The sequence below is a fragment of the Panthera pardus genome, unplaced genomic scaffold, assembly GCF_024362965.1.
Source record: "Panthera pardus isolate Hobbes unplaced genomic scaffold, ASM2436296v1 HiC_scaffold_17, whole genome shotgun sequence".
Taxonomy (NCBI): domain Eukaryota; kingdom Metazoa; phylum Chordata; class Mammalia; order Carnivora; family Felidae; genus Panthera; species Panthera pardus.
In genome coordinates this window covers 129,413,504-129,436,353 of record NW_026526732.1, presented here as the reverse complement: position 1 = coordinate 129,436,353, position 22,850 = coordinate 129,413,504, and the positions used below count along the sequence as shown (strand labels likewise).

General features: G+C 41.0%; 1 protein-coding gene and 1 pseudogene across 5 annotated transcripts in view; one reads left to right on the top strand and one right to left on the bottom strand.

The window, feature by feature from the left end:
• LYRM4 (LYR motif containing 4) overlaps positions 1–22,850 on the bottom strand; it is a 169,196-nt gene that overhangs the window by 96,420 nt on the left and 49,926 nt on the right. The gene's annotated exons all lie outside the window — the stretch shown is intronic.
• LOC109249389 (E3 SUMO-protein ligase PIAS2-like) lies at positions 19,099–21,016 on the top strand (annotated as a pseudogene).

Genomic DNA, 22,850 nt, shown 5'->3' with positions numbered 1-22,850 from the left:
CAACTGAAGAAACATGTGATGGAAGGGCAGGGCTCATGGACTCTTTCTAAAGCAGGTAATTTTTACAGAGAGAGTAGAGAAAAATGGCCAGAAAGAGATAAGATAATGTTAGTGGACAGATTCTGTATGTAGCACCTCCGTTCTTCCCATTTTGGTCTTTGAAAAAGAGGCAGCAGGGAATCTTAGAGAAGAGAAACTGTGGAGGGGGAAATAGAGTTTCCCAGCTAGTCAGATGTGCTAAAAATGGCAAATTGAAGTTGTTCTCTAATTATCTAACAATCTAACTAACAAGAGACCTCTGTGTATGGCTGACACAGACAGAAGCAGACAAGGAAAGAAGACCAGAGACCTGACAACCTCCCTAGGCTGAAACTGGGAGTCAATTGGTAAAGGCCCTTAGGAAGTCAGATAATAGGATTATGGGTCCCTTAAAAGGAGCCTACTAATCAAAGTCTGCATATATGGTTTGGTTGACAAAAGTAAGGAAACTAGGAAAATGGACACACAGAATTGAGGTACCTGCAAATTATATCTAAACAAAAACAATAATTGAAATTAATGGCTTAGGTTTGATTTCAGGGGCTTTAACAGAAATATGATCTAATAGTTTAAAAGTATGTTAGGCAGGGCATGAAAACCAACAGAATGTGTCTATGTCTATGTCTATGTGTATATAGTACATGTATATCCATAGGGGGGAGGGAGGGAGGTGGGGGAGGAGGGAGAGAGAAAAAGAGAGAGACAGAGACAGAGACAGAGAGAGATAGATGGATTTATTTTAAGGAACTGGCTCACCTGATTGTGGAGGCTTAGCAAGTAGGGGGCAGTCCACCAGACTGGAGACTCACAGAGAAGAGTTGCAATTGGAGTCCAAAGGCCATCTGCTAGCAGAACTCCTTCTTGCTCAGTTAGGGTACGGTGTGGGGAGGTATCAGCTTTTTGTTCTACTCAGACCTTCGAGTGACTGGATGAGGGCCACTCATATCATAGACAGTAATCTGCTTTACTCAAAGTCCACCCACTTAAATGTTAATCTTATCCAAAAAATATCTTTACAGAAATGCCTGGAATAGTGTTTGACCAAATATCTGGGCACCTTGGCCCAGCCAAATTAACCATCACAAAACCCTATCTTCAGGGCCTGAAAAGTAGTAGTTCTGTCACTTAGGGGTAATAAATCAGATCCAAAGGAATGCTTCTAAGGAAGGAAACAACAAACAAACAAACTAGTTACAAGGGCTAAGATAATAAATCTAAAGTTATGAAATAAGATAAAAACTGTCAGTAAAGTAGGAATAGAGGGGAACTTCCTCAACTTGGTAAAGAATATCTACAAGAAATCCAGCGCTAACATCATACTTAACAGTGAAAAACTAGAAGCTTTCCCAGTGAGATCAGGAACAAGGCAAGGATGCCCCCCTCACCACTCTTTTCACCATCATACTGGAAGTCATAGTTAATGGTATAAGACAAGAAAAAGAAATAAAATATAAACAGATCAAGAAGAAGTTGTGAAGCACTAGATGTGGTTTTCACTCATACCCTTGATCTTTACCAAAAACCAATGAACACAAAAAAAACCTAAGATATGAGATATCTGTAATTTAGTAGGATCACTGATTCTATGTAATAATGGAATAACTAACATTCATAAAGTAATCTTATATTCACAAAGTGTTTTCACATTTATCATCTCATTTGATGATAAACTTTGTATGGTAGATAGAGCTGGTAAGTTCATGATTAGTGGTGCCAGAGTTCAAATTCAAATCCCTTAACTCCAAATCTTGTGCTTTTTACACTATTCTATGTGAATTTCTAGAGTATGTTCTTTTCTCCCAACAAATAATTAGGTATTAAAATACGAACATGGGGCACCTAGGTGGTTTAGTTGGTTAAGTGTCAGACTCCTAATCTCGGCTCAGGTCATGATTTCATGGTTCGTGGGATTGAGCCCCGCATAAGGCTCTGTGCTGACAACAGGAAGTCTGTTTGGGATTTTCTCTCTCTCTCTCTCTCTCTCTCTCTCTCTCTCTCTCTCTGCCCCTCCCCTGTGTGCACGTGTTTTCTCTCAAAATAAGTAAAAAAAAAAAGTTAAAAAAAATATGAGTGCAATTCTTTACTAATGTGAAGTTCTGACTTTTATCTTTTCTACCTTCCAAGCCTATACCTCATAAGTAAACCTACAGAATCCAGAAAATCATAGAATGCTCTAGAACTGTGCTACCCAATATGGTAGCCACTTACTACAAGCAGCAATTTAAATTTAAATTTAAATTTAAATGAATTAAAAGTGAAACTTCAGTTACTTAGTCACAATAGCCACATTTCAAGTGCTGAATCAATAGCCACGTGTGGGTAGTGGCTACTGTGTTAGGCAGAACAGACATACAACATTTTTATCAGCAGAGAAAGTTCACAAGAAGACTCAGGCTAAATCATTCAGTCATCCATTTCAGAGTAGAAAGTACCAAGATCTAGAAGTTATATAACCTATTCAAGATCACACAGCTCAGTAGTGGAAAATATAGGTCTCTGAACTCCAATTCACTGTTTTTCATGCTATACAATAATTTTACTAGATGAAAGTCAACAGATCTACATAAATCTTTATCAACCCATAGTTGGCAGAAAACTAGTTTCTACGTATTTAGAACATACTTCCCAACTTTCCTTTTCAAGCTTCTAAACTCTCTCTGTTCCCTTTCCCCTAAGAACCTTATCCATGAATGGAAGGAACACAGACAGAAATTCACTATTCATTAATTCAACACATATTTAACTATCTACTTTGTGCTGAAATTAGCCAGAGTTGTTTTCTGTTGACTACAACTACGGATCCTGATTGCTGATACACGGGGATGAGGAAGGAGAAAAGACAGAGACTATCTCCCAAACTGACATTTGCCTTTAAATAACAGTCAACTTCAAGCTACCAATTTGGGGATTAGGAAATAAATGTTACCTCCTCTTGTACACTGAAAGCTCCTTTAAGACCTTTTCATTGCACATTCCTAATAAATCTTGTGGAAGGATACATATTTGATAGGGTTTTGCCTTTTGGGTAAGAGCAGAAGATGGCAGCAGTAAAAAATAGCCACAGTCCTTCTTCTAGCAACACGGGAGACTGGACAGTATTCATCTTGACCCATGCTAACAGATACTCCCCTGGTATACTGCTAATAATGAGCATCAGCTTTATAGTCCTTAATTTTAAAATTTCTCTTCCCTGGCAAAATGATGAGGTGCCAAGAGTTCTGGGTATAACCTCTAAAATGCTCTGTTCCCTCATCTGCAAAGTGAGTGTAAGACCTATCTCATGGATAGGTCCCATCCTAATCCTCAAAGGAGGATTAAAAGCAATGAAACCATTAACTTCTATAAAAGCATCAAGTATTATTATGATTGTTTTTTTTTAAACTCTTCAGTAGAGGTGAAAGTATGTCTTAATTTTCCATTCATGTAGAAAGCTACTATCTTTATAGTTGAAAATTATCCGTAAATGACCACATCAGAAATAAGGAAAATATATGTTTACCCATGCAACTTTAATGTGTGTTTACATTGTATTTATATTTACTTGGAAGTTATCTACATGTGCTCCTGTGCTATGAAATTATGCACATTATAAAATATATACAAGAATATACATTTAAAAAATGATAAAAATTATGAGAAGTCCTATATTTTCTTCTTGTACCTCACAGGATTGTCCTGCATAATCCCCCCACCTCACCTTGACGATCCAGAGGATGACAGTTTTAAAGTAAAGCAATGTCTGAATTGATGTTTAAATCACTGGTTGCATTAAATTAACCTTACTTTGCAGAGAGATGTTAATAAAATCCAACAGTGGCAAGCGCCTCTCAAAATGACCTCAGGCAGCCTATGCCTGGATATCTTTAGGATAACAGTGAAAGGGCTGGTGTCACAATGCAAGAAATGGTTCATTCCAGTGCTGAATGGCTGCTTTATTGATTCACATAGTAATTCCCTTTCTCCCTAATACAGATTGTAAGCAGTAGGAGGACAGGGGCAGGGACTAAATCTGTCTTATCTATTGCTGTGTCCCAGTGTCTAGAACAGTGTCTAGTACATAAAGATTTGCAGAATTAATGTATAAATGGTGAGGGGTTTTTTAGAGAACTCTTCCTCCCATCTAGTTCTGGCTTTATAATGTAAAAACACTAACAGTGGCACATACCACACTTACTATGAGCCAAGTACCATCAAAAGCACTTTCCACATATTAACTTACTGAGTCCTCATGACAACCTTAAAAAGTAAGTACTGTCAAAAGTCCTATCTTAGCTGAGGAAAGTGGGACACAAAGTGGTCAACTGACTTGTCCAAGGACAGGGGCTGGGTGAGTGGCTGAGCTGGGATTTGCTGGGGCCCATGTGACTCCTGGGTCCACATCTGTAACTGCCCCACAACATCGCCTCTCACCAGGTCAGAGGGCTGGCTTCACTTCTGCTGTCTGCGTGCACGGAAGACAGTGTCTCATCTCCTTGGGAAGGATCTTCAGGCACAGCAGGACAGAGGACCTGAGCTTTTCACTCATTTTTTTCTGAGCCAAACATTCTAGTGTCTTCAATTGCCTAAGAGATGATGTGGATTCAGTTCTTTGACAACCTGTGGGTCTCCCTCTCCTTTGGGTTTGGTCAAGTTTGTCCCTGAAAGGTAAAAAGTCCACCTGTGGACCCTGAGAGCCCTGGGTTTGAGTCCTGGCCTTGCAAAGTCACTATTTGACTCTCAGCAAATAACCTTAGCTCACGAAGCCTCAGTTTCTGCTACTGAAAAATGAGTTGATAAAGAGTTTTTTCTTTGCATGAGTGCTAACTGTCCTTATGTTCAAATTCCTCTCCCAGGAAGAGGGTTGGCACAGCACATCACTTGCAGGGGAGACGCATTAACATTCATTTGGACAATAATGCTGAACTTTATGGGAATGTATTGTACTGGCTTGGGAAACAGCTTTCTTCTCTTTTCACTGGAATGATTTGGCCCTTTAACTTAATTTTACATGGTGACACTGACTCAATTCTGTTTCCTGCTACACAGTTCTTCCTTTCTCATAGGAAAAAAATCCTCATAAAAACAATTTATAATACATCAAAATATTGACAGAAACTTTAAATCTTAATGTCTGAAGATATCTGTGGGCATGATTTATTGTAGAAGTTCTACTGTTATAACTTGGCAATTAGGAAATATTGATAAATGCAAACACATTATTGATGCCAATTAAAAAAAGCACAAGATTGATGAGCTTCCCAAAGTGCTTTGACACAGCAGTTAGAGAGTAATGCCCATCAATACATATCCAACCACTATAAATGCCAAGGGAAATTAGGCTGCAAGGAAACAAGGGGTGCTTTCACATTAAAGGTGGGATTTTTCAAACAGATGAGCATCTAGTCAACAGGAATACCTAATAGAACCTCAAGTAAAGTCCTACAGAAAAAACCACAATGTTTATTTGTGATTCATGATAAGGTAGGTAAGGAAAGTATTCAAAGAATGTGACACATTGATTTAACTAAAGGGTGGGCCAAGTGCCTGAGTTGGTTAGACCAGATTATATAAATGGTTAGCATACACCAAGCCAGAAGCCAAAGAAAAAGGTAGCTTTTAGGGTAGGTAGTATCTCAGAACATACTCTAATATTCCAGGTACCCTATTTTAGAGGACCTGAAGAGAGTCTCAGATTTATTTTAAATGAATGACATGAGCACTTATGGGCTCCATTCTCTGTGTATAGAGAAGAGGAAGGATTTGAGCCTGGGTTACCAAGACAATGGAAGTACTGGGAATTTGCAAAGGAAAATTAGTTTAAGGGGAAGGTAAGATAAGTCATTAAGTTTTGGTCATGACAGTTTCAAGTCCCGATAAAACACTCAAGTGCAAATATCTACTATACTGAAGCCACCAATTTGCATGAAAGAGAAGTTTCAAGGAATAAACTATTAGATACATAAAGAATAAGGATATAAAAAAGATTGACTGACTTAGCAATACGGAGGTCTATGCTTTTGAGACAGCAACTGAATTTCTGTGAGGAAGATGGTAGAGTTAAAAAAACACCAACCAACACCTACTGTGTGGAAGAACTCTGAGGGACTATGAAAGACAAAGCACATTACCCTGGTCCATCTGGGAAGTTCATTCTCTTCAAACCAAACTCAGGGAGGGCCACATGGGATGGTGAAAGACAGGATTCTCATCCAGAGCTTTAGATCATCTGAATCAACCCCTGGCTACCCAATGCACACTGCCAACCCATACCCAACTCTTATACAAACTGTAAAACCAATGGGGGCTTAAACTGGTTCTCACAGAGAAGCAGGGTTTAGATATACAGAAAGACTGGCCCAAGGTTCGTGTGGACAAAATAAATATATAAAAATTAAACACAGTCTTAACCTTCCCTTGAATGTTCCAAGAGCAACTGTGTTAATATTAGTTTTTCAACCTCAATCTGAGTGTTTTATGTACAAAAGGTATACACTTCTTACCCACTGGGATGGCTATAAGCAAAGGACAGATAATCACAAGTGTTTGCAAGAATGTGGCAAAATTAACCCTTATACACTGCTGATGGTAATGTGCAATGAGCACTTACTTTGGAAAACAGGCTGGAATTCCTCAGAAAATTAAACACAGAGTACCACATGACCCAGCAATTCCACTTCTAGGTATATACCCAAGAGAAATGAAAATGTATGTCTGCACCAAACTTTGCACACAAGTGCTCATACAGCATCACTGATAATAGCAAAAAAGTGGAAATGGCCCAAATGTTCATCAATTGATGAATGGATAGATAAAATGTGGTACAATCATACAATGCTATTAAAAAGAATCAATATATACTATGAATGAATGAAATGTGAAAACATGATGCTAAATGAAAGAAGCCAGTCACAAAAACAAATTCCATTTATGTAAATGTCTAGAATAGGTAAATCCATAGAGATATAAAGCAGATTAGTGGTTTCCAAGTGCTGAGGGAGAGTGGGTTGGGGAGAAATGGGGTCACTGATGATGTGTATGGCATTTCTTTAAGGGGTAATGATAACGTTCTGAACATGATTGTGGTGATTGTCACACAACTCAATATACCAAAAACCACTGGATCGTATAGTTTAAATGGTTGAGTTTTATGGTATGTGAATTATGTCTCAATAAAGGCATAGCTGAATATTCTAGCGAGCTAAGGAACATGCGATCTAGTGAAATCAACATAGTACTGGGCTTCAGTAGAGAAGGACAGATTGAACTGCCAGATTTCATCAGAGAATTCCATCAATGGGCTGAATCTTGATTGGTTCTGGAGTTGAGAAAAATCAGGACAGGAAATTTCCAGACAACTTCCTAAGAAAAATTCAGTGCACTGGAGGGCCAACCCACCCCATTTTAAGCCCTGATATCCAGTTCCTTTGAGTGCTAGAACATTTGGCCCAGTGCATTAGTATTGTCACCGGGCTGGTTCCCAAAAGCTACTGCCCTGTTATGCTTCCACTGGTCTCCTTGCTGTCCCCATGGTGATCTATCTGAGAGTAGATGCTGAGGACAAGTAGCACAGCTGAGGGCTTGCAGACAGCTTCAAAATAGACCAAAGCAGGAAGCACACTCCTATCAATGATCTTGAAAGGCTGAACAAATTTTACAAGAATCTTTCTTGGCACATAGCTCTATTAATCTTCTTTTTTTCCCATATATTCCTCCTTGAAAGGAGAGAAGATGCATGGTTTCCTGAATAATTTCACCTGCACTTGGAACCTGACTTGGGAATGTACCTGCTGTGAAGGTCCAAGACTCTGCAGATATTCTTATTACAAAGGTTTATGGGACAAGCAGAAATGCAGGATGGATGAGCTGCAATTTACAAGAGTAGTAAACCCTCCGTTGCACTAAAAAATACCCCCCCAAAGAACAATAAATAACTTCTCCCTGAGATGAGGGCTGTGTTCCTGAGAAGATGTCTCTGCCATTCTTTTGACATCAAGCCTTGGTATTCTACTTGGTTGTTAAGAATATTGTCTTGTGTGGTGCCTGGTGGCTCAGTCGGTTAAGTGTCAGACTTCGGCTTAGCTCACGATCTCAGTTTGTGAATCTGAGCCCTGCATTGGACTGTCTGCTTTCAGCATGGAGCCCACTTCAGATCCTCTGTCTCCCCACTACTCTCTCTCTGCCCCTCCACTTTTTCTCTTTCTCTCTCAAAAATAAGCATTAAAAGAAAAAAAAAAAGAATATTGTCTGGCAATAGCAGCCCAAAGAGCTTCATCAGGATATGCACTCTTTCTTAATGGGAACACATGAGATTTTCAGTTGTAATAAGAGAGAGTTTCATTGTTTAATATATAAGAGAGCTTGAAGTCTGAATCTCCATGAAAATACAAGAGAATAAAAATTATCCCTGGGCCAAAGGTTAATTTAGAGATATCCAGAGATCAGTAATACAAATATCAAAGACTCTGCCTTCTGGAGAACATGCACTCTGTGCAGGGTGACAGGTTGGAGGTAGCCGTTCAGGGTTATATAAACTGGTTCTCAACCTTTGTTGCATACTGAAATCACCTGGGGAGTTTTAACACTGCTGATGCCTGAGTCCCACCCCCAGAGTCTCTAATTCCGCTGGCTTGGAGGGGCCTGGTCACAGAGATTTGTAAAGGCACTCAGGTGGTTCCCCAGTACAATCAAGGCTGCCCCATTAGCAGAAGGTGCAAAGTCCTGCCTTTGAAGATCCTACTAGAGGCCAGGCAGGCTTTGGTTCCCCTAGTAATACAGTTTAAAATATAAAGCAGAGTTGAACTAAATTCCATGTATACTACAACATATAAGCACAAAACGTGTTAAAATTAAGATTAAAACTTTTCTTTTTCTTGGAGAAACGTATCACGGTTGTTTTGAGGTTATAGTTTTTCTCTCCAAACATTAAAAAGTGCTTAGATAGTAAAAAGCTTCACTTGTGTATGGTTTAAAGTATTTGAGGTGTGCGAGTAACATGTATATTTGATATAGAATGTGCTAGTCTTCATTTACTTTCCTTTTACTGCCAGCAAACCTTGGTACTGTAAGCCTAAAAGGTTCCTCCTATGTGCACAAGTGCATGCACAGGCACATACCCTCCTCCCCTCCTTGACTGGCCAAAAAGTTTGATCCTTGGCCTTGATACCAAAGCCTCAAATGGCCATCAACCAGAGGCCGGGGTTGTGGAGCAGGAAGTTTGATTTGCTCATGCCACAAACTATCCCTTTTCTTTGAGTAAGTCATTTCACTGGCCAGACTTAATTCCCTTTTCAGCCTTCCACTCAGCTCTGGGTCAGGCCTCTGGCTTACCCCTGACATCATGTTTGCTACCTCCGGAGGGAACAATCTGTCTTTCAGATCCCGCCATCAATAAATCTTGAAGAGCTCTGAGGGCTTGGGATCGCTGCACCATATTCCCTCTTGAGAATCAGGACCTGAGGACAAGGGATTCAGGAGTCACAGTCCTGTGGGCACCTTTCCTGGAGACCCACTCCCTGATGTTGAGCACCCACTGGCTTTTAGTTGAAAGGGGTTTCCAAGGCTACAGAGTATATCTAAATCAAATTTTTATAGAATTCATTTATTAAAATACAATGAAAGATCCTACTGTCAGGCACATGGGATGGTGATAAAAGACCTCAGCTCAAACCCTGCCTTCAACCACTACCGGCTAATGAATCTCCCTCTCCGTAACCCCTCTCCCTGTGCCTTGGTTTCCTCACCTGTAAAATAAGGACAGGCTGCAGAGTAGTTGTTAACGAAATGATCCGTGCCTGTAGCATGTAGCATGCAGTAGGAGATAATGAAATGTTAACCCCTGTAGTCTCCACAGTCAGCGAGTAACTATAACCAGAATTAGTTTTTATAAGTGTTCCATCAACCTCTAATTACACTTTCTTGGTACTCTGAATTTTTATAATGGATTTGTCTAAACAAAGAATCCTGGCAAGAACATGACTGCTTTTGACCTTCCTACATTTTTGGGCATGTCTGAATTCACATAAAAAGAGTTCCCCCAAAGGCTAAAGGTGCATAAGTCATAATGTATTTGTCAATAATATCTGTGTTCCAGAAAGCTCTGGAGAACTGACCAGAGAGGCAAGGGGAGCCCAGCTCACGTTGTAGTACTTGGTTCTTATATTTGATTCCCCACCTAGCACAGACAGGCTGATTTCCTCACATATAAAACAGAAGGGATTATGAACCTTATGTCAGCCCAAGAGGCTACCAAAGGAAGATGTAGGAGTGTGCAGACCAACTCAGCACAGTCTTTTTCACTCAGATGTTTGGACAAGAATGAATTGCTCTGAAAGGCCTCTCCAAAGAAGCTTTGGTTCCCACCCCCACTCTCTTTATTTCTCCCCAATTCTCCCAAGAAAATATGAATAGACTGTCATAAGGCTGTATGTATGTCAGGACCACTATCTGCCTCAAAGAGAGCGCTATTATAATCGGTAATGGTTCTAATTACTGCTCCTTGTTATGGATTAAAATTTTGTTAGCTCAGGTAAGCCTTTTTGCTTTGCTGATAAAGGTTATTCCATAAATAGAGTGAATGACACTGAGCCACTACTAAGATATTCAAGCATATATAATTCAGTCCTTTAGAATTAAAGCATATAACTCATTCAGCGATATTTTCTAAGCACTATCAGTGTGTAAGGCACTGTGGTCGAGTGTGGGGATAGATAGTCTCTGCTCTTAAGGAGACAAGGATAAAAACCCCTATTAAACCAATAAGACTCTCATGACTTGTCTACCTCTACGAAGGCATGTGTTCGAACATGTACGCATGAAGTCTGTCAATCAACTGTCATCAGAAGACAAGTTCCTCAAATACTGATCTCTGCCCCTACTTTGGTAACTCATTCCAGCAGACACTTAATACTGCTTATGGATAAATACAGATGGTCTGAGATGAATATTGCAGCAACCTAAGGAAAACTTCACCCACCTGTTAAGACATACCTTGTTGATCAGGCACTGTTTTATGTGTATGAGCGTGGATGAGAAGACCATTGTGAAGCCAAATCTTTCTATCTGTATTGTCTGCTCTGCTTGCCAGGCCCATTAAGGGCTCCTGGTTCTGTCTTCCCGTATTCTGAATTTGAGGATACCTTTATTTATTCAAATGAAGGCACCCCCATTTTTCACTTCCAAAAACCAACTGGCCCTTCCCTACCATTTTTATTTTCCTATAGCCTTTCTTTCATTTCATTGCCCAGCAGTCTGCAATGTGATGGAAACATTTAAAATAAGAAAGTAAGATTATGTGGACTGAATTTCCCTTTTGCCCTCCCAGTTCCATTTGGTGGATATGCTTTTATCAGCATGTGATAAATATTTCATATAGAAACTGTCACTTGGAATTTAATCTTCGCAGTTTCACTGAAACCACTGAAAAGCATTTGGGAAAATCAGACCTACATTACAACAAGTACCATATGCCAAGAGCCTGCAGATTAGCAAAGCCTCAGGAGTCAGCATGGAGGAGACCAGAGAACAGAACTGCCTGGAAGAGGGGCCAGTGGCTGCTCCCTTGCTGCACATGTAGAGATCTGAAACCAAACTGTACCACATCTCCATCATTTCAGCACTTGAGATTTTAAAAGATGTATGGGAAAAAAAAAAAACAAGCCGGAGTGTGGATACAGCTACATTCATTGAACATTGACCATGGGCCGGGCACCATGCTGCATGCTTCACACACACATTTCTTTGTCTTCTCGCATCCCAACAAGGAGGTAACCAGAGAAATGAGTGCCACAGGAAGTCATTTCCCTAAGTTCATAAAGCTAGGGAGCGACAACCAGGATCTGAAACCACTCCTGACTCCCTGGTCCCGTGCCCTCATGTCTCTTTGTGGAGTAAGGAAATGTGAACACACAGTTTAACAGCCTTGTTTCGTACAGTTGGAATTCACCTTATCGGACCAGCTTTTGTTTTCAGCTTAGTCTTGCAGAGCTAATAAATGCGCTAATTTCCAGAAGGAGTTCCTGGCTTCCTTTCTGGTAAAGGAGGTGGCCATGTCCTCAGCCAGAGCAGGATCTTTGAGGGCCCGAGTGCTGGTTACTGAATGGGAACTCGAGCGGCCTTGCTGATTTTCAGAGGGTGTTGGCACGTGTCATCTCCCTTTGTATTCAGAAACGTGCTAACAATTATCAGAAGACTTCCAGTCAGAGGGGCCAAGGCTGCTTGGGCCAGGAGTAAGAGGCACAGCCTGGGCTAGCACCGGTCCTCCTGAGTTTCAGGCTAAAATCATCCTCTGTGTCTTCCTATCAAGCTATCTTGACACTATGAAGCATTAATGGAGTGCTTACTGTATCTATAAGGCCCTGGGAGTATCACAGTGAACAAGAAAACAACCTCGTCTCTTGGGGCGCCTAGGTGGCTCAGTCGGTTGAGCGACCAACTTCGGCTCAGGTAATGATCTGTCGGTTCATGAGTTCAAGCCCCGTGTCAGGCCCTGTGCTGATAGCTCGGAGCCTGGAGTGTGCTTCGGATTCTGTGTCCCCCTCTCTCTCCACCCACCCCTACTTGTGCTCTGTCTCTGTCTTTCAAAAATGAATAAACATAAAAAAAAAAATAAAAAAAGAAAACAACCCCATCTCCCTGGAAGGTCAGAGGCTAAGGGCAGACAAGACTCACTAACATGCCATTGCAATGCCATGCCAATGCTGTGGAGTCACACTTCAGTGCTCTGGTGGCTCAGAGGACAAGATTTGGGCAGGCAAGAAAGAAGGAGGAAGGGTATTCAAGGCCTTCCCGTGGGGAGCTGGTGAACGCAGAAAGGTGTTCACTGGGTATGTGCTGTGTGCCTGTGCAGTGCTGGTCCAACAGCACCCCACCCCCTCAAGGATCCTGCAATTTGGCTTCAGAGAGACTGAGCTGCACAGGCAGGATATAAAGTAGGACTGTCCATGGGACAGGCTCTGGAGGCACAGAAACAGGCAGGAGCAAGCAGTTTTCCTAACAGATCCAGAAACTGCCCAGAATAGAGGAGAGTGGTCAGTGTCTTGTAGGGAAACATGGACTCAGTTTTAAAACACATTTCCAGCAAGAAGAATACTTCAGTGTTATAAAAAACATGGATAGCTATGCAGACAACTGCACACCTTAAACAGCAGCTGAGAGCGGAAAAGCAAAGCAAAACACTGAGCTTGGCAATGCTCAGAACCTAGTTCAAAGCAAGGGGAACATTCCCTTTTGCCTTTTCTCTGGGTGTCCCCTTTCCCATCCCACTCTGGCTTGGAGGACCGTTGGGTCCCAGTGAAGAAAACCTCATTAGTAAGTGAGGTACGTACAGTCTGTGAATGTACAGAACAGCGGGCTCTGTGCACAGTTCACAGGCCTCCTGACGTCACCATGACCCAGGTAACGTTCCTGCCATCACTGGGTATTAAAAGCTTTCACAAAGTACAGCCAAAGGGTTTTCTCGAATCGGCTCCACTGCTGAGGCTGACAACGAAGCACGAACATTACATAACCCAGCATTACGTAACCTAGCTACGCCCCCACACTCAACAAAACATGCTGTCTGTGAGCTCAGGGCAGTTCGGGTTTCTTTTTAAAGTCAATTCAGTAAACAGAGGAGGTCAGTGACATAACTCACCTTTGGTCAAAATCCAACATTCCCAGGGATGTTTCTGGGACCTACCAATCATTAGCAATTAGTTTCAGGATCAGAGAATGTCTGGTGTGAGAGAGGCCTCAGATGGTCATGGAGCACCTCCCTCCTCACTCACAGGGGGAGCTGCCTGCCCACTGACGGTGGGTGGGAGCAGACCCCAGGTCTGCTGGCTCCTGGGCCACCCAGCATTCAGTGACTGAGTTTTCACTGAGCTCCAGAGGCATGTCCAATTGCTCTGTGTAGGCAATTCTGGAATGTACTCACTTATTAGTGAGATGCAATAATCTGCTGAAAGAAACCCCAAGTCCAATCTCGACAAGGCAGTTAAACTTAGGATTCATAGACAAATTCTTATGCTGCTAGAGATCTTGGAAACCAATGTACCCAATTCCTTACTTTTTTACAGATGAGGCCTAAAGGGTCATGGACTTCCTGGTGATGCTACTGCTAATTTCTGAGACTGAGGAGAATCTTTGTGGCCTCTGGTTGGTGCTATTTTCACTGCATTAAGAAGTCGAGATGGGTGGGGAGAAGTATTTCTTAGGCTGTATGAAGGGGAAATGTTCGAGGAAAAGAAAAAGATTTAAAATACTGATTTAATTGTGCACTATCATTACTGAATAAAACTAAGATTATTACAGTGCCACATCTTAGAGAATAGAGTCTTTTGATTATTTACTACAGACCAATTCATGATATGACAGCCTTAATTACCAGACTGGGGAAGAGAGAAAATTTCTGACGTGTTTGGCTTTGGTATTTTATTATTTAAAAAAAAAAAATTTTTTTTTTAACGTTTATTTATTTTTGAGACAGAGAGAGACAGAGCATGAACAGGGGAGGGGCAGAGAGAGAGGGAGACACAGAATCTGAAACAGGCTCCAGGCTCTGAGCTGTCAGCACAGAGCCCGACGCGGGGCTCGAACTCATGGACCGTGAGATCGTGACCTGAGCCGAAGTCGGACGCTTAACCGACTGAGCCACCCAGGCGCCCCGGCTTTGGTATTTTAAAAGCAAAGCAAGTACAAAACTAACATTAACTTCAGAATGGTATTCCTTTGCCTTTAGTAGAAAAATTGAATGATGGTAATATTTTAAGAGAAATTAAATAACATGACCAAGGCCAGAGGGCTAGTGAGTAAGTGTTAGGATTTCAGTTTAGGTGTATGTTACTCAAAACCTCTTCTCTTGGCTACCATTCCTATTACATCTCTGCATAAAACAACAATGGTTTTTAACACTGAGAGATGTATAATGAGGAGGTATCTTTCCAACAGCACCAATGAATCTAGCCTTCATGTATATATACCAGTGAAACACATCAAATTTATAAAAATCCAACTGCAGATATCAAGTGCTCAGAAAGGAGTGCATTTTCTTATCCATACGCTGGGCGTGGGAGCACACTGGCTTCCCGCCACCAGAGAGGATGTGGTATAGAAACACAAACATAAATGGGGTAAATCCCTTGGACCCCCCCTTCCTAGAAGGTGTGAAACTGTTCCTTAGTCATCTTGGGACAAGATCTTCTGCATAAGCATGGCTGAAATTAACTGATTACTTGAAAGGACAACCCGAGCAGCGAGGCATCAAAAGGTTTCCAGTGAAGGGCACTCGAGTGTTACTGCTTGTCAGGAAAAGCACATTTGGAGCTGCAACCTTCAGATCTACGGGGAAATTCTGAGCAAACACTTCTTAAATAAGGTGGCTGAACTTTAACATTTTCAGACTGTGGTTTCTGTATTTTTTTTTTTTTTTCTTTTGAAGGCAGAGAGAGAGAGAGAGAGAGAGAGAGAGAGAGTTTTTTGAGAAATGATAAAGGAGATCAGCTCAGAGGGATAAACTATTCATGAGTCTACAGAAGAGAGACTGTTACCTTCTAATACAAATTCTAAATGAGCAATTAGAAAAGGAAACCTACATCTCGCCTTGTTTTCCCATCTCCCATGTCTTATTTGCTTCTGTAAAGATCAGACCACCCACAGTTTGATCTCTCTTCTAAGAACTGGCCAAAAAAGTGAGAAGACATGTGGGCCCACCATTCTCCTAATTGTGTGTTCTCGGGGAGTTATTCAAACACACTCAGTCTGAATTTCCTCCTCTAACACATGAGGAAAACAGTATCTTTCTCACAAGGCCGCTGTGAGAAACTGAAACATGTTCTAAGGGCTTAGTACGTAGTATCAGTGCCTAAAGAGGACACAATGAACCACACTGACAACAAGCACACCTCATCACCACCACCACCACCACCACCTTCATCAATATTCATAAATAAAATCATCTTTTTACACATATGGTAAATTAGGCCCATAAACAGCTACCCCAAGGTCCCATAGTAAGCTCCTCTCAGAGCTTAGATTGACAACTTCCACTTCTTGCCTAGAACATCAATGTACTTTCTGCTTCAGAGTTGATGGTATCTACTTCCACTTTAGATACTTTAGCAACAAAAATAGTTCTTTAGGGAATTCAAGAGTGAACAGCTCTTGTAGGCTCAACGGGAGAAGGATAATAAAGGTTCTCAAATGAAACCCGTGCAAAGCTTTCTATAAATAGTGTTACTGCTGCCTTCTTCAGGAGCTCTTCTGCACACGCAAATATGAAAAAGAACAATTGCTGTATATGAAAAAATGCAGAGGTGGGATAGGCTTCTTCTAGAAAGAACATGGAATCTTGTTTTATGCATGTCAGCCTTGGAAGACTCAAGCAAATTTGCTGGGCAATCTCCAACAGAGAGGCATTTCTTCCACAGGAATGCTAACTGTGGGAATACTATCGTCCCAGACTCAAGGATGTACTGGAATTTTCAGAAAATGCAGAGAAATTGGTTTCAATCCTTGTATGAAGAAGTCTTTTTTTTATAGCTGTAGAGGAACTATATATTGAACAGGCTGAAGAAAAATGTCACATGTAGGCCAAGCTATAAAAGTAATCATCCCTTCTCATCTGACAGGGGGTTGGGGAATCTTTCATTCACATTGAAATAATTCAGATATCCAAAAGATACAGGGTTCACTCAGGGGGCAATTGACTCATTGTACATAAATTCTTGTTGATTTCCTGAGGATTTTTATTGAAGTCCAAGATAGAGTACTTAAATCTCCTTTGCTTCTGACTGTTTATTAGTTTTTAAATATGTAGATAGATCTTTTGATCTAATCTTAGTTGATCTATATAGACACAGGGGAAAGTATTGCTGGGGTACCCTATCAGAGTCCATATATTTCTGTTCTATTAAATGAACAAATAGGTATGATCTGGATTGAACAGAAAAGGTTTGTCTCCCAAGAATCAAACTGAGAAAGAACTTCTACAAGGTTCTGATGGACTTCAAAATTCCATTCCCAACTCTGCCTCCAAAAAGCTCATAAAGTCAATTCATAATTACATGGCATAGAGTGGGTGCTTGATAAATATCTAGGGAAAGAAACTGTGGGCACAGAATTATAAAATATACAGTGTCATTTGATTTATCTCACAGATTGCGTTTCATGCAGCTGAGAAGCCACCCAGAGAGCAGGGAAAAATCCAATCAAGAAGAAACTAGTATCAACATTAAGGTGGGGCTTGAGGAAAGGATTTTAATCCTTTTCTTGCCTATCAAGTTATCATATTATTGCTCTTGAATTGCTACTTAATTTTCTTTGAAAGAAAATGTTTTGTTCAGAGATATGCTCTAGTACTGGTGATGTATATTCTATCAGAAAGGAAGGCTAAGAGCAGAGGTGCTAGCGACATTAATAAAATAATTCAATTTTCTGACTTTCCTTGTGGCAGAGAGGTTAGACCAAGAGAAGTTTTTGAAATTTATGATGGTATAAATACATAGCTGGCTTACAACTTTGCTTATCTATAGCCTAAACTCTAGTGAGTTAAGATCTTAGCAAAGATTGGTCAAGGAATGCAAAGCATAGAGTAGTTTACTAAAAAAAATATATCAGTAAGTTTCTGCAAATAAAGAAGGGGACAGATATTTATGTGAAATGTTAGACCATGGAATTTTAGAACTGGAAGTAGCCTTAGAAATCGGACTATAATCTTCTGATTTTACAGATAAGAAACTGAAGGCTCACAGATATAAATCCATTGTTCAAGCTTCAGACGACTTAAGCCTCCTATGCTTAAATACTAATGTCTGAAGCATTTAATTTTATTTTTCCCAGTTAAGAAAAAAAATGGATGACTAGCTATAATTCTTTTGTTGGGGGCCGGGGGGTGGGGAGATATTTTTTATTGTTTATGGTAAAAAAAAGCACCATAAAATTAACAATCCTGAACTTTATTTATTTACTTATTTATTTAGTAGGCTTCATGTCTAGCACAGAGCCCAATGCAGGGCTTGAGCTCATGACCCTGAGATCAAGACCTGAGCTGAGATCAAGAGTTAGACGCTCAATAGACTGAGCCACTCAGACGCCCCGAGATATCACTTCTAAGTTAAGTTTTAACTACTACATGGGGCACTAAAACGGATCTTGCAGTGACTGGTGGTGAAAGAAGACAGACATCGTTCATGAACTTCTCATTTCATGACATGCACGCTAAAAATGTTATTGGTGGACATTTCTCTAGAACGGTCATGTAAAGACTAAACCATAAAATAGTAAACAAAAGTAAAAAAAAATTTGGTTGCAGAGACTCTCATCTATCACCACCCAAATGCCAATAAACTGGGCAAATTGCTTTTAGTGACTGACAAAGTAATTAGGTGCAAGCTAAGAAACGGTGAAAATGCTTCCTCTCACATAGAAATGCTGGCTACCAGTAAGATCAACCTCTTTCCTACTATTTCTAATGGCTGTATGGAGTCTGTTCTTAACTGCTTACCACTGAGATTTATTCTTTATGTTTTGAGGAGGGGGGCATGTGAGCGGGAGGAAGGGGCAGAGGGAGAGGGACAGAGAGAGGGAAAATCCTAAGCAGGCTCCATGCCCGGTGCAGAGCCCCATTCTGGGATCATGACCTGATCTGAAATCAAGAGTTGGATGCTCAACCAACTAAGCCACCCAGGCGCCCCTATAACTGCAGTTTCATATATTCATTACTTGAACCATTTTATTATAAAAAGGCCTAGTTTGGTGGGGTGTTGCTCCCCTGCTGGTCAGCTGCATCCCTGTTGCCAGCAGGGTCCAGCTTAGGACGGTGCTGGAGGTATCGTGGGTGCTGGTGGGAGGGGTGCTCTGGCGGTAGCACCCACAGTTGGCAGATTTCGAGTTCAGGAGAGGTGTACCATTTCACTTTCCTACCAGCAACGTATGCAGTGATCTAGTTTCTCTGCATCCTCACCTGCCTCTGGTGTTCTCACTGTTTTTCATTTTAGCCAATCTGAATACGGTTCTAGTTTTAGGGGATCTGAACTACACTTGTTATAAGGCTTTCCTGGACAACATAAAATGGACACAAGCATGGTCTCTTGATACTTGTTTCATTTACAGAAGAGTGGCTGTAGTCTTGTGGCTCAGACTAAAATCCAAAAATTATAGAGATGTGGATACCCACTGTCTCTTGAAGCACTTTCTGGTTTATCTATAATCAAGCCATTGGTTTCAATATGGATGACAGCTCATCCTGTATGTAGAACCTGACTTGGCCATAGCTGGAATCCACTGGTTGCCTTCCACCTCTATGATACCACACCCACAATACCTCTCCTGTTGGTTCCGTGCTGCTTCAAAATACTAAGCTCATGTTTGAGATGCAGCCATCTCCCCCAATTCCTCCTGTCCATCCTGATGTGCATTTAAAAAAAAACTGCCCTTTTATGATGTTCCTGATGTTCTCATCAAGCCCAAGAGTTTAGCTCAAAGCAGTGTTCAACGATTTCAAGACAAGTTTTTATTTTTGTTCTGACACAAGTTAGAGAGAAATGCATATTCAGGGATTTTTTTTTTTTTTTTGCCAGATAATAGGAGAGATTACAAAATACAAGTTTAGCTGTACTGCCTACAGCTGTCTGCCTGGTAGAGAGGAGTTGCTTTCAAGAACAAAATCACCTCAATGGTCTATGTATAAAAGTGAATGGGAAGCCATTTCCTTTGCCTGGCTATGCATGACCACCTAAAAATAGGATTGAACACAAATACATCTTTAGTTGGGTTGTCTTCAGCTGTGCCAAATCAGATTTCCATTCTTGGGCATCAGAAATTGGAAAGAATTGGGGCACCTGGTTGGCTCAGTTAAGCAAGTGTCTGACTTCAGCTCAGGTCATGATCTCATGGTTTGTGAGTTCTGAGCTCCACGTCAGGCTCTGTGCTGACAGCTTGGGGCCTGGAACCTGCTTTGGATTCTGTGTCTCCCTCTCTCTCTGACCCTCCCTAAAGATAAATAAATATTAAAAAAAAAAAGATATTGGAAAGAACTACTCCATGTCTGTATATCTTGTATTACAGCTCACATCGACCATGTCATTATAGAGACTAAAGATGAAAGATACTAGAAACGCTGATCATTTCAGAAAACTAATTAAAGAAAAACTTAACTGCACTCCTGATAGTGAAATTCCTTCAGGTATCCTTGAGGTGCCCTTTAAGGAAAATGAGGCCGACAATCCCATGCCACGCAGTGACTGGTACACATCTATAGTGTTTTGATGGTGCCCTTTATCTGCAAATGAATGAGAAGCCCGCTTGGATTTGTCCTGTGTGTGACAAAAAAGCTGCCCATGAAAGTCTAATTTTAGATGGGCTTTTTATGGGAATTCTCAATGACTGTTCTGATGTGGATGAGATCGGATTCCAAGAAGATGGTTCTTGGTGTCCAATGAGACAGAAGAAAAGAAGTGATGAAAGTATCCAGCAAGCATGTATAAAAATAAAAATTCCAAGTGTTTTCATAAGCCTTGTTCAGTGACTGTAGTCAGTGAGGTAAGCAGGAAGAAGGGGGATGTTACTGACCTAACACTAGAAAGCTTTCCCCAGGAAGAGGAAGCCCCTCTTGCCAACACAAAAGGCATCCTGATGTCAGAAGCACAAAGCAGCCCCAGCAAAGGGGTTCTCATGTCCCAGCCATCTTTTGTACGGGTGCCTAGTGTGACATTGGTTGACGCTGCTGTTATTTCGCCTTCACTAACAGACTGCTCAGTGCTATTCCACCATGTGCCAATATAAAGCATCTCATCAGATCTGCCAGGTCTGGATTTTTCTCCTCTTATTCCACTTGATCCCTAGTATTGTCCTCTTATCTTTTTGGAGAGTCTCACCTCACCTTTAACAGCAAGAGCACATCTGTCACCACCACCAGCCCCCATGAAAGCAATATTCATGTTAGTTCAACCAGCAGCTGACTGACACAGGGGTCATCACCAGCAGTGGAAGGAACATTCCTGATAGCATCTCCTCACTGGACTAAAGGAAGACTCAGCCGATTCCAGGAGCCATTCATTGAAACTGCTCTTTCTTGGGTGGAAGGTTCTGTGGGAATGTGGGAAGCTTTTTTTTTTTTTAAACAATTAACTTCGATATTTACTGAAAACGTCAAATGGATTCTTTTGCTTTTGGAGAGATGAACACAGATGAATGAAGGATTTTTTCTTATTCATGCTGTACTCTAAGCATCAAATACATTCAGCCATAACTGCATCTTCTTGAGAAATGGATTTCAATTTCATAAGTTACTGGATGGATTCTATGAATCAGTTTAAAACTTTTTTGTTGTAAAAACAGCAATGAAGTTATATAAATATTCAGGTAAAGACTTTTTTCTAAAGAAAAAAAGACATAATCAATGTTTCTAAACTGAAAGCAACTCTGTTTAACTGGATGTGAAGGAAAAATATATGTAAAAAAGTTGTTTGTCAAAAACCAAACCAAAGCAAACCAAGCCCCTCCTGCAAAGCCGTCACTGGCTTAAGAATGACTAATGTGGTATAAAATTGTTATCACTGGGGCGTTTGGGTGGCTCAGTTGGATGAACATAGAACTCGATTTTAGCTCAGGTCATGCATGATCTTGGGGTCATGGGATTGAGCCCTGCACCGGGAGAGGGAGAGCTCCACACTCAGCATGGATTCTTTCTATCTCTCTCTTTCTCTCCCTCCACCCCTCTCTCCTGCTTAAGCTCTCTCTAAAATGAAAAAAAAAAAAAAAAAAAAATCCTTCCTTCAGGAAAGTATTAGAAAAAAAAATTGTTGTCACTGAAAAGCTGCTGGCAAGGCTGGTATGACTCCAGAACCTTGTTGTCACCCAGCACGTAAAATTACCTACCACAGCAACAAATACTTCATTGAAATGCTGAAGTTACACTCGAACCTCCTTTTCTGGGATGCATTCCTTATCAGCGCATGTACAACCATCCCTGGTAGGGGAAGCAAACATTTGGATGTAAATTTAGTGCTAAATCTGCTAGCCTAGTTAAGGTGGTGGTTGGGAACCTCTCAACAGGGAATAGTTGTTCCTTTCCTAGAGATTGTGGTTTTACTTGGTTAACTGTGTAAGAAAAGAGTCAATCACAAACGCATGCACACAAACACACACACACACACACACACACCCTTTCTGTTATGTAGGTGTGTTGCTACCCAAGAACATAGAGCCTGGTCTTCATGGTATGCATCATGGGATGCACTCTGATGAACAGTGAGAATGTCGCGTAGCTGGAAACAAACCCAAACTCTGCACTTCACCAGGTTTCAAGAAAAAGTTGCTACACATTTAGGCTGTAGCTAAGAATTCCTAAAGTCACAACCTTAATTTGCATATCCAAGGAAATTTTGTCAACATATACAAAGATTGGTCTGGCCTCCTTGCTGTAGTTATAGTTTCCCACCCTCGGCTGTTTCTTCCATGTCTCCTCTCACAGACATGTGGCTATTTAGCTGGGTATATAACAAAGGCGATAACTCTATTTCAGAATGTTTGGAAAATACTTTCACTATGACGACCACAAATCTCTATGAACTACACAGGGGAAGAGGGCCCCTTGGTGGTAGCAATGCTGCGGGTCTGGAGAGGGGTGACCTCAAGTAGCAAAGGTGTAGAGCATGGAAGCAGTGATACAAAATAAGGCTCTGGTTGTTCAAAATCCAAAGGGGCATGACAAACTATAATGAGTGGGAATGATTAACTGAGGGCTAATTCTAATCAGTGCCTTATCAAAAGGAATACCGTCAGAACAGCAAAATGGAAAAAAAGAACCAAGATGACCTTCTTGTTCTTATTTCTGATATGCAACATCTAAGGGGCCT